Here is a 12,717-nt window from a genome sequence, read left to right on the forward strand (position 1 = left end):
TGCAAAGAGTTGCTCATTTGCACAAGTAATGCCGTGTTTGCGTCGGTTACCGGGGGGATATTCGGTACTGGCTGTGGTAACGGTGGTGGTGGTAGATGCCTCAAGCTTTCCGGGAATAATTCTACCGGTACTTGGATTACCCGCTGGGCAGCGTTCACGCCTGTTGCTGGTTGGGATGCTCTAGCCAGGGCCTGGGTGAGCGCCTCGTTGTGCTGGTGCCTCCGGTCCAGTGCTCGGGCCAGCGCTGTGTTTTCATCTTCCAGATCCTGCATCTTCTGTTGCGTAAGGCGGTTTGTTTCCCTATCGGTATTCTGTTGTTCCCGATCGATCCTGGATTGTTCCCTGAAGGCTGCTATCTCCGCCCGCATGGATTCCAATTCCGATACCGGAGACACTTGGCCCGGGACATGCGGGTCCAAGGATCCGAGACCATGAATTTCTTCAACACCTGGCGCTTCTGCTGATGAAGTACCCGGAGAGAATATCAGTGCCCGAGCGACACTTCTACCCTCTCCTGCCGTTCCTTCCGGCTCAGTCATGGTAGGCCCCTATCTGGCGCGCCAATGTTTCTGGTGGCTTTCTCCGGGTACCTCACACAGAATGCTATACCGTCTGGGGTACCGATGCACCTCCTAAATCCTGTACCAAGAACACACGCTTAGAGGGGTAAACCGTACCGGACGGTTTACACCTCTCCGATGCCTGAGTGAGAAGCTAATATAGATGTATAGTAAGTAAATAGTGGACAAAGGAGTTATTACCCGTAAAAGGTGGTTGTGCTAATGCCTTTATACTCGAGCATGGGAAAGGAGTCTCCCCAATCTTCGATGTGGGACACAGGTTGCTCCTCTGATGCCATATCAGCCCCCCTGCTGTGCAAATCGTTGGGCTGTGCTGGCCTGTCCCGGGCCCTGGGTGCCCGGGCTGGTATCCCATATGAGTCCCGCCATGGTGGGTTGTGAACCCGGCCCATGGCATAGTACCTGGGGGTACCGATGGGGCCCAGCCGATAGTGCCAAACTTAGTTGAGACTTCCCTAGTGTGTACAGCTCCCTTAGCTTTCTTGCAATTCAAGAATTTGAGACTGAACATAAACCCACAAGGCTCTTTCTTTTTTCTCTGTCTAGGGTTTTCATTACCTCATTGTTTCTGGCTCTTGCTTTTCAATTTGTTGCAGGATGGCCTTCAAGGATAAGGATATCCGAGAATGGAAATCCCACAATCACTGTAAGAACCCAGTTCTGGTTTCAATTCAATTTGTGTTTGGTCCTTGTTTGAGAAAATTTTCTTACACACTCCTAATTTCAGTTTCATGAGAATCATCAATCATGTTCATTGAGTCTTTACTCTTTAGAATGGGTTATTTTGACATCAATTAAAGTTCTCTACTTTCCTTTTGGAAACAACTTGGATAGGGTAACCTTGTAGTCGTGGAGATAGAAGCAACTAATAAGTAACTCTTAACTTCTGGATTATGCAGGAAAGCTTTAGGTGTCCCAGTTAAAGGCAAGGACATGTAATTGCACAATGTTCCACCTCATGTTTGATTGAAATTGGAGCTTCTCCTAGCATTTCTGGGAAGCCATTTGATACCCATTCGGTGAGATTCTCAGGGTGATTGACATGCCAAAAACATCACATAGTGCTGTCTCAAATTTAATGCACAAGTTGGTGGTGGCAGATTTGGACCGTGCTACAACAAAGCTGGCCATTGCATTTCTAGGACCCTTTCTGGCTCTGTTTTTCTTTTCTGTTCATTGTATGAATAGTGATGTCACGGTACGGACCCAAAGATTCCTGTGGGAAAGTTCCCATATGTCATAGCGTATGCTCCCACAGAGCCAATTCTCCCATCCCAACCGAAAGTTGATCCCACCTTTAGGGGGTGTGGATGTAACCCCTGTTATCTTGTTTGGATTGATTAGTTTCCTAAATGAGATATTAATAGGTCCACAATGGTTACTTGTGCGTCTATCTCAACCAGTTAACTGATATAGGATGATGTATAGTCAAGAATGTGTTTAATTTCTTTTCTGTGCTATATCTAAGAAGTACTTTTTTGGGGAGAGTGTGAATAATAAAGTTCATCATGGCATTGCTGTTCTATTTTTGTCTAGTGCTTTTATAGCTGAATATGATTGAAATATGGCAATGACAATTTCAATGAAAAAAAATGAACTGGTACTAAAGAACACAGTCTGAGAACTGTTATCGAAAATGTAAATCGAAGCGACGATTTTATCCTTAACAGAATGGCATTGTTAACAATGACCCATACAAGTACAGCAAAATGCTGTCGAACTTTGGACTACAACCCAGAAAGCTTTTGAAACTTAAAAGGAAACTAGGAACAGGGTTATGTATCAATTCAGAGCACACAAAAAAAGTTCAAATGTCTGGAGGAGGTAAAATATATATGGTCACTAATACTGACACATCCTTGCATCCGCGACGTCCATGCTTGAATAACTGCATCAAGCGGTGAACAAATGGATCATATATGATAGATAGGCAGCTAGTGCTTGAAGAACTAGTGTATCAAGGTTGAATGTAAGTAGGCATGCATGTAGCTAGTCTAAAGCTAAATCCAAATCGAGGAGTGAAAACCACTCAACAAGGAACAAATACCCGTTATAACGGTATTATTATGAATTTCGGAACACAATAAATCAATAGAAAATATGTAATCTCAGCTGAATGGTGCAGGAATGGAATCATGTAGATAGTTTAGCATGAAGTTTCACAACTCAAGTAATCCATGCTCTCTAGAGAATCTAAGTCGATCATTTTCAGTCTAATTCATTTATATATTTCTCTTCAGATTTTAGTTCAGTGGATGGCCAAACGGAATCTGTGAAGGCCACTAACAGCTTGCTGTTGATCGAAAAACATAAAATAGATGTTCAAGACTATAAAGAGATTTTTATTTTTTTATTATTTTTTTTTTAGGGAAAGAGATATTTTTGTTTAACTAGTATCGACAAATTACTTCTTTGTTACCAAAAAAAACAATGATTACTTCTTTAAAAGATTGCTATTGGGGCTAGTTGTCCTGACATGCAGCATGCTACGAACAATATATATTACGAGTGAAGAAACCATAACGAGTAAGTGTAGCGTAGAAGCTACATTGTCATATATATGAGGATTTTGAGATTGACTTGTTCCAGCAGATCACCAAGGAAGACCTGCACGCTGATTTGGTTTCTACTTTCCCATACGCTAATTTGGAGAGTTGGGGTACTGGAAGTTAATTAATTTGCTTGAAGTGAGATTCATAATTTTTTTTTTTTATGCGAAAAAACTATGATTTAAAGCTGGAAGCCTCTAGGGCATCCAGAGTTTACAACATCAAAGTGGAGAGCATTAGACGCACTTCTCGGTAAAGAAGTGGACCATTGAAAACCATCTATAGAGCTATGGCCTAGATTTGCTACAGCATCAGCAACAAAGTTCGCCTCCCTGAATACATGATGGAAGGTAATAACCTCGAAGTTGGAAGCTATCTGTCTTATCACTCTTATGTCTTGGATAATCTTCTGGATCCTCCAAGGGGGGGGGGGGGGGGGGGTGGATTCTGCCCTTTGAGTCGTCTTCAGCTTGTATGTGTGTAAGATCTCGTTGTCTTTTTTGATGCGAAAAGACTATAAAATTTAAGAAAGGCGGAAGCCCCTTGGGCAACCATTGTTTACAGAGTCGAAAAGCAGAGCTCTAGAAGCCTCAGCTGGAAATCTATCCACCCAAGTAAACCATCAAGACAACCATGACCTAGATTGGCAAAAAGATCCGCTACAGCCTCCCTAAGCACATGTTTAAAGGAGATAGAAATGAACTTAGAAGCAAAAGCTTTGATATCTTGGATCAGCTTCAGAAGCCTCCATGGTGGTTGGCAGACCCCATTGACTGCATCAATGACTAACTTGGAGTCTCCTTCCACTTCAATTTTGGTAAAACCTTTCTCCTGCGCAGTGATAAGGGCATTTATGAGAGCAGTTGCTTCCGCAATAGGGACTGTGGTGACTCCCATTTTCTTTGCAGTTGCAATGATCGGTTTTCCATAGTGGTCTTGAATTATAAATCCAGTGGCTACCGACTTTACTTTAACAGAGCCATCAAAATTGATCTTAACTGCACCTTGAGCTGGGGGGGGGCTCCAATAGATGTCCGCAGAAACAGAATTTGAGTTGGACTGATTCGTGGTTGTGGTTAACTGGCGCAAAGAGTTTAGAGCAGCTGAGGAAGCTGCCAGAACCATATGGGGTGTGGTAAGTTTACCTTGAAAGATCTTATCATTCCTTGCCTTCCATATCTGCTAGCAAATAGTGATCACCTTTGCAAACAGGTTTTGATCATACGGTTGGAGGATGAACATCTTTCTAAAAACCTAGTAATAGCCCTCAGACCAATCAATGGATGAAGGCAAGCCTGCAAGTCTGCAAGTCTCCAAGTCAGGTTAGAGAAATCACAATAACCAAAAAGATGGTCAGTAGTTTCATTATCACTATTGCAAAGGGGACAAGTATTATCATCAATTAACCCAAACCTAGACAGGCGGTCTCTAGTTTTCAATCTACCACGCAGAAGAAGCCAACCAAAGACCTTTATCTTTGGCTGAATATAAAGCTTCCAAAGCTTGTCAATAAGGTCAATATGGTTATGCTTTTGCGTATTTTCCAACTATAGCTAAGTAGCAGTTTTAATTGAAAACCTTCCATTGGAAGAAGGTCCCCAGACAAAGCTGTCTTCCTGATCAGTGACAGGAATAGGGATCCCAATTATCTGGTTCACAACACCACAGTCAAAATAATGAAGTAGTCTGTGTTTGTTCCACCTACCATTATCAATGTAGTCTGCAACTACTTCATTCCAGTTGATAATCGATCGTTGGTTTTCAGTGAGTAAGTTACAGAGTGGGAAATCAAAAGCCCAGTTAAAAGACCAAAAGTTAACAGTCTTACCATTTCCGATGATCCATCGCATGCCTTTGAGAACAAGTTTTCTTGCTTCCAGAACCCCCTTCCAAGCCATAGAGTTGGTTTGTTTCTTTTTTACCTGAAAGAACGAAGATTTCCTCAAGTATTTTTTCCTTACAATTTGAGCCCACCAATTGTCCTGATCATTGCAAATTTTCCAAGCCAACTTAGCCAAAGCAGCCTTGTTGAAAAAGGTAGAAGGTCTGATTCCTAATCCACCCAGGGATTTACGCTAACAAACTTTGTCCCACGCCACTGGCGGGCACTTTATATCAGATCCCCAGAAAAAGTCCCGAGCTTGTTGATCCATTAATTTGATTAGTAATCCTCTGCGATAGCTTAAAGCAGGACATGACGTGATTTGGCATACCAACCAGATTAGATTTAATCAGAGTTAATCTACCTGCCCTTGACAGTGTTCCTTTCTTCCAGCCACTCAATTTCCCTGAAATCCATAAGAGAAGTTCTTTTGCATTAACAGGGTCCTTCCAAAAAATGACATTATGAATTCCCAAGTACTTACCAATGGTTGTTTTATGCTATCATTGCTATGTATTCAGAATATTAACAATATCCTGCTTAATAAGGTTAGACATTTTAGGGGACAAGTAAATTGAGGATTTATGGAAATTGAACTTTTGACCTGAGGCTTCCGAAAATGCATCAATAACTTTGATAATATTTTTAGCTCCTTTCCTGGTAACCTTTCCAAAAATAAGGTAGTCATCTGCAAACATCAAGTTAGAAATCCTGAAACCAAGAGGAGAAGATAAGATACCAACATGTGATTTATGGTTAACTGCTAGGTTATTTAAATGCCTAATTAAAGGCTCCATAGCCAAAATGAAGATATAAGGGGATAGCGGATCACCCTGTCTGATACCACGGTTAGGTTTGAACTAGCCATTAGCTGCACCATTCACTAAAACCGAGAAAGAAGCAGAGGAGATGTAGTTCATTATCAAGTCAATCCACCTTTGATTAAAGCCAAAATTCTTAAGGCAGCTAGCAATATAAGACCAGTTAATGAGATCATAAGCTTTCTCTAAATCAATTTTAACCGCCATGCTTCCAGTGTTACCTTTTTTTCTCTGAAAATCTGAAAAAAGCTCATGAGCAATGAGAATGTTATCTTGGATAGCCCTTCCCGGGGCGAATAGGCCCCCTGATTTTTAGAGATACATTTTTCCAGTAAAGGCTTTAGCCTTTTAATGATCAATTTGGTGATAATCTTATAGGCCACATTACAGAGACTAATAGGTCTAAAGTCACTTACCTTTTCAGGCGTTTCTACCTTTGGAATTAAGGCAATATTTGTATGGTTTATGAGGTGGAGAGAATTACCATTATTGAAAAAATTCTTCACCATTCTGATAATGGAGTCTTTGATTTCTTGCCAGCAAGATTGATAGAAAATGGCTTGAAGACCATCAGGCCCCGGGGCTTTCAAAGCACCGATGGAATTAACAGCCTCCCAGATTTCTTCCTCAGTGACCTATAGTGCATAAGAAAAGCATTATCCTCATCAGTAATACACGGGGTAATAATTGAAGTAAAAGCCTGCATCGTGGAAAGCCTAGGGTAAGTAAGAGCTTGAAATCTTTGTTTAAAATCTTGAATTATGGTCATGGTAATGTCTCATTGATCAGTCAGCCAATTGCCATTTGAGCTCCTAATTTTGGAAATGAAGTTGGTTCTTTTCCTTATGCTTGCGTGTGTCTGAAAGAACTTTGTATTCCGATCCCCTAAATTAAGCCAATTTGCTCTAGCTTTTTTAGCCCAAAAAATCTCTTTGTCCTGATAGCACTTGATCAAATCTTGTCGTAGTTTCATGTCTTGTTCCTACAAATAGACAGAGAGGGGAGAGTTCATTAATTGTAACTGAATATCATTGCACTTCTGATTCAAATCCTCCATCCTCTCAAAGAGGTTGCCGAAAATATTTTTATTCCAGTATTAAACCTAGTGAGTAAACTGAGTTGAGATGGTAAGGAAATTTAAAAGAGGGTCATCATTCAACCTTTGTTTCCAGAAGCTCTCAACAAAAGGTTTAAAATCCTTATGAGTTAGCCACATAGCCTCAAATTTAAAAGCTTTAGGCATCCTTTTTTCCTTAACCTTGACAGTAAAGCAGATAGGTCGACCATGGTCAGACCCAATAATAGACAAGTTTTCCAGAACAACTTTTGGATAAGCATTCAGGAACGAGGCATTCACACAAGCCCTATCCAACCGTTCATAGATCAAGGTATCATCACTATGCTTGTTTGTCCAAGTGAAAGGCATGCCAATCGAATCCAGTGAAATAAGGTTTTCATTATTAAGAAAATTGACAAAGTTAAGCATATAATTGGTTATGGTCTGCGCACCACCAAGTTTTTCATCTAGAGAAGTAATACTATTGAAGTCCCCAATTAGAAGCCATTTTTCATTGTTACTTGGCTTCAACTGTGCAAGGGTGTCCCAAAAAGCAGCCTGTCTATCTTTCTGGGGGTAGGCATAAACGAAGGTAGTAAACCAACTTGAGTTGGAGGTTAGGTCAGAAATCAAACAATGCACAAATCTGTCATGAGGGGTAATGACCAGTAAGATTAACCATCCTAGTTTTCCAAAGAATTAGCATACCACCACATTGTCCGTTAGAATTAACAACAAAGGAACCATCAAAAGAAAGGCACTTAGTTTTATTTAAAATAGAAGCATCAGCTCTAATATCTACGATACAGAGCACATCAACATCAAAAGAGCTACCATAGAAGCGGGACTGTGCTACAAAACTCGGCCAAGCACTGCCCCTACTATTCCAATAGAAGATCTTCATGGTTTTGGTGCCTTGTGAGATGAGGCGCTGTCCTCCTCAGCATTTCCTGTAGCAGCTTCAGTCATGTTATCATCTTGAGCCATTTCCCTGGTCCTCTTCTTAGATCCCGAGCTCCTACCAGAGCTCTCATGAACAGCCATCAAAGCCCTCCTTCCATTTATCATCTTAATCTCATACTCATTCATATCCTGGTCTTGATCATCCCCAACAAAACCTGAGGCCCTAGCATTGCTAAAATTTTCAAACTGCATAATTGGGGAGTTATGGTTAGCATAAAAATAATCCAAAGCATGAGTCGAGGAATAGATTTCATCAGCCCTAACAATTCGATCATGCACATCATTGCAAAGCCTAACAATCTCAGGAAAAGAAGAATAGGATAAAACAAAGCTTTCGAAGCTAGAATTGCTAACCACTTCCTCCTCACTAGAGGAGGATCCCTTCTTTGAACCATTGTGCTGGTCCTGGCCATCATCAGAGATAAAGATGGTGCCTTGTCCTTTTGTTGCATCCTTGAAGCTAATTCCCGGTTTCACAAAAGCCTCCTTCCCAGGAGTAGCATTACTTCCCAATCCCATAACTGCTTTTCCTTTCCTTTGGTAAGCTCTATTCGCTTCAGCTTCCTTAGTCAGAGGGTAGTCCAGGTTCCTTCTACGAACCAACTTCCAACCTAGCGAGGGCAGGTTAAGGTCCACGTTGTTGATTTCAGCCTCCTCAACTTCGGCTTCCCTATTAGGCTGGAGAAAATAAAGCATGATTTTTTCCGAAGCTAAATCTTTAATCTCCTGATCGACGTCTATGTCAGCAGGGACCATGTCTTCATCCCCTTCTTCCTTATCCACCATAACAAAGTGCTTTTCCTTATCCACCATAACAAAGTGCTTTTCCTTCCTCTTTGCAGGACAGTCTTGATAAACCGACCAATCACTTGCACGATCGGTTGAATAGCCTGCTTGCTCCAGTAATGAAGAGGCAGATTGGGGAGTCAGACCCATAGAATAAGAGTTTCAATATCCGTATCCCTCGGGTTAAAAGAAGGAGACCATCGCCGGATATGGAAAATCCTGCCCTTCACAAACCACGGTCGATTCTCTAGAACAAAGTCGAGATCTTGCTGATAGGTGAATTCAAGCGAGTACCAGCCATTAGCCATTTGGGCCAGCTTAACAGTGCCCTGAAGTCTAGACCAGAGTCTGTTACATTTGCGAACAATCCTTCTGGGCGAGACCCTTTTCCCAAAGATCTTAGCCAGTAAGCACTAGTTATTCAAATGTTCCTTGTTGGTGACAGTGATCTTAGGGATGAAGACTTGGGTCTGGGTATTTTCAACCACCACCCTAGTGCCACCAATGTTAATGACAAAAGGTGATTCATTTTGATTAGGGCGAGGAAAGGGGTTGAAGATAATAGAGGACCTTCTGGTTGAGCTAGCTTGGGCTCGTGCATTTGGACTGAAAGCCATGATGGGAGGGTTGAAGGTGTAAAGGAAGATTGTTGGAATAGAGATGATCCCAACAGGTCCACGGAGAATCATATAAATAGCTTGTTTGAGACTTGGGGAAGAAGATGAAAGGTTTAGGGTGAGATAGGAAATGATGCAGGCATGCCATCGGAAACTCAAACGGGCTACCCAAAACCAAGAAATGGTGTTCAAGGGGGTCAGTAAATTTGAATCGATCCTATCTAGGTACCTAAGGAATTCGAAATGAACCGAAGGCTGTGGTTCGTAGGCCAACCTAAATGAATTAACCCACCAGACATAGACAGAGCAAATAAATAAATACTGGGAGATAGGAGCGCGTACCTGGTCATTAAATATGTTGGAAAACTTACCTTGAAACCCAGCAAGGAGCGATTCATATTCTGCAGAGGGATTCTCTGTCCAAAGACGGCGACCAATAAAGATTATTGAACGATGGTCACGAGCTAGGCGATTTGGTGAATCAAAACTAAGGGGAAAGTGGTAAGGGTAGATTGTGGTTTCGAAATGGTAGAGATCATGATGATGCATGGTTAATAGTGTCCCGGGAAATGGCAAAGTGTAATAGAAAGGGATGGCCATCTGTTGAAAAAGCGGTTTTGGTTTTAGAGGTCCAAGTGGTCGTGCAAGGATCAAGCCATGGAGGCCACCTCCCTAGTTCCCCGGCGGCTATGAAACTGGCTCATATAAACCCTAGCAGAGCTCTAGGATGTTTGGAGAAGGCGCGTAGACCGCGTGTCATGGTATTAAGACCTCGTTGTCTTGCTATCAACAAGCTTTTTCTTAGAGCCATTGCTTTTGCAATGGGGACCATGGTAGTGCCAAATCCTTTAGTTGTCGCAGCAAGTGGTTCACCATTTTGGTTTCTGATAACAAAACCATCTGCAGCAGGACTTTGTAATTTTGAGCCATCAAGACAGGGTGCTTTTCTTCTAGCCATCAAGCTTCCTTGATATTTTCAGTAAGAGCTCCTTAGCATTAGGTGGATCCTTCTAAAAAATCACATTATGTATACCTAGGTACTTACCAATAGTAGATTTCTACTTGATATTAAGGATATTAACAATGTCCTGTTTCAGGTTACTATGAACGTCATTGGGTGAGAAATAAAGAGAGGATTTATGGAAATTAATTTTTTGTCCAGAAGCTAATGAAAAATTATTAAGAACATCCAACATACCTATGGCAACTTTTTTTGTTGCTTTCCCAAAAATGAGACAATCATCAACAAACATAAGGTTAGAAATTCTAAAGCCAAGAGGGGAAGAAAGAATACCAACCTGAGATTTATGACTGTTTGCCAGGCCATTTAAGTGTCTAATTAGTGGTTCCATAGCCAATATAAAAATGTAGGGAGAAAGAGGATCACCCTGTCTTATTCCTCTTGTGGGAGTGAATTTTCCTTTTGCATGTCCATTGACCAATACAGAGAAGGAGACTGTGGTAATGCATTGCATTATTTTGTTAATCCAAGTCACATTGAAACCAAACCGCTGAAGACAACTAGCAATGTAATCCCAGTTAATAAAATCATAGGCTTTTTCAAGATCTAATTTGATAGCCATTGTTCCAGTTTTACCTTTCCTTCTCTAGAAATCTGAGAAAATTTCATGGGCAATAAGAATATTGTCTTGGATAGCATGACCTGGAGCAAAGGCTCCCTGGTTTTTAGATATACATTTCTGCAACAAAGGTCTTAGTCTTTTGACCAAGATTTTGGTAATTATTTTGTAGGAGACATTACATAAACTAATAGGTCGAAAATCAGAAACCCCTTTAGGGTTATCCACTTTTGAGATTAAAGCTATATTGGTATGGTTAATCAGATCTAGTTACATATCATCTTGGAAAAAGGAAGTAATCATTGGTATGACAATATTTTTTACCTCATTCCAGCAATTCTGGTAAAAGCTGGCATGGAGGACGTCCGGTCTTGGAGCCTTGAGCAGTTGTATTGACTTAACAGCAACCTAGATTTCTTCCTTTATAATTGGTTGCAAAAGAACATCATTATCTGCTTGAGTAATGCATGGTTCAATAATATCCATAAAACTGTGTAAAGCAATGGAACTGGGAGTAGTATCCCTTTGAAATATTTTCCTAAAATCATGGATAAGTAAGTTAGCTATCTCTTGTTCAGTGGTAATCCAGACTCTAGAAGTATCTTGCAATTGAGTGATAGTATTCACTCGTTTCCTGATGTTTGCCTGAGCTTGGAAAAACTAGTATTCCTGTCCCCTAAGTTTAGCCAGTTTACTCTAGATTTTTGTGCCCAGAAAGTTTCTTCATCCTTGAAACAAGATAAGCTCTTTGGTAGGTGTGCTACTTGTGGATGTGTTACTCATGTAGGCCTCCCATGCTCGGGTCTAACTTTGGAGGAGGATGACAATGAGGCAGAATGCATCGTTTTGGGTGCTTAGACAATGGAGGAATCAACTGCGCCGACGCTACAGATGGTTGGCATCTCGACATTTACATCTGGTACGATGTCAACTAGAAGATACTAGGGCTAGGTGTTGAGTTAAAAATTGCACCAAGTGTAAAATGTCACCCAACATAATTTCACTCGTAGTCATTAACAGAATAGAGTTTTAATTATTTCGGATTCGACCCATTCAAGACAGAATGTGTCTCTTAATTACAATCCCTTGTTACAAGGGAAACACCCTTTGATTCCATTTATAAAAAAACCAGTGTGTGGTTGTTTGTTTTTGCGGCTTCACCCGAATTTTGGAATGGATTGCCTACGTACCCGGGAAGGGATCAAGGCACTCGTAGTTCAAGAGTTCCAATGAGTGAATGACCCATTGGAGGACTTGGATTTTTGGAATAGGAATAGTGTTTAGGATGTGGTTGCATCTAGATTATTTGATTCCAGATTGCCTACATACCCTTGCAGGATCAAACCACATGTAGTTCAAGCATTTGGGATTTAAATGGGTAGATGACCCATTTATTTTTGGATTTGTGTTTGAGATATTTGTGAGGGTTTAGAGCCCTTGCATTTGCTTGGATAATTTGGGAATGATTTGATTTTTCTGGTGTTTGGGTGAATTTGACTGGTTGAGTCAGAGATTCATTGGATGAATTTGACTGGTGGAGTCAGGGATTCGATTTGAATTTGTGGTTGCATCTAGTGGGTCACTAGATTGCCTACATATCCTGTGAAGGGATCAAACCATTGTAGTTCATGCTAGTGTGTATTTGAGCTTTCTTGGTTTTGTACCAAAAGGATTTCCATTTTGGGTTTCAAAGCATTTTTTTTACGAAACCAATATTCGGGAATTTTTGATTTGGATATCCGTAGTGTCGAGTGAACTCCGAGTCACACTTTTTAATTTTCGTCTGAAGATCAGAGGCACCCATCGAGCTTTTCTTTTTCTCTTTTGGACACCCGTATTTATTATGGGTCACCATCAGAAGCTTCATAGAGGCCCAACTGC

At 41.0% G+C, this 12,717-nt stretch overlaps 1 pseudogene; it reads left to right on the forward strand.

Annotated features, from left to right (window-relative positions):
• The first annotated feature begins 1,207 nt into the window (after window positions 1-1,207).
• On the forward strand, window positions 1,208-2,106 carry LOC133723144 (protein COFACTOR ASSEMBLY OF COMPLEX C SUBUNIT B CCB3, chloroplastic-like; annotated as a pseudogene).
• Window positions 2,107-12,717: the final 10,611 nt, after the last annotated feature.

The sequence above is a fragment of the Rosa rugosa genome, chromosome 7, assembly GCF_958449725.1.
Source record: "Rosa rugosa chromosome 7, drRosRugo1.1, whole genome shotgun sequence".
In the NCBI taxonomy this organism is placed as follows: domain Eukaryota; kingdom Viridiplantae; phylum Streptophyta; class Magnoliopsida; order Rosales; family Rosaceae; genus Rosa; species Rosa rugosa.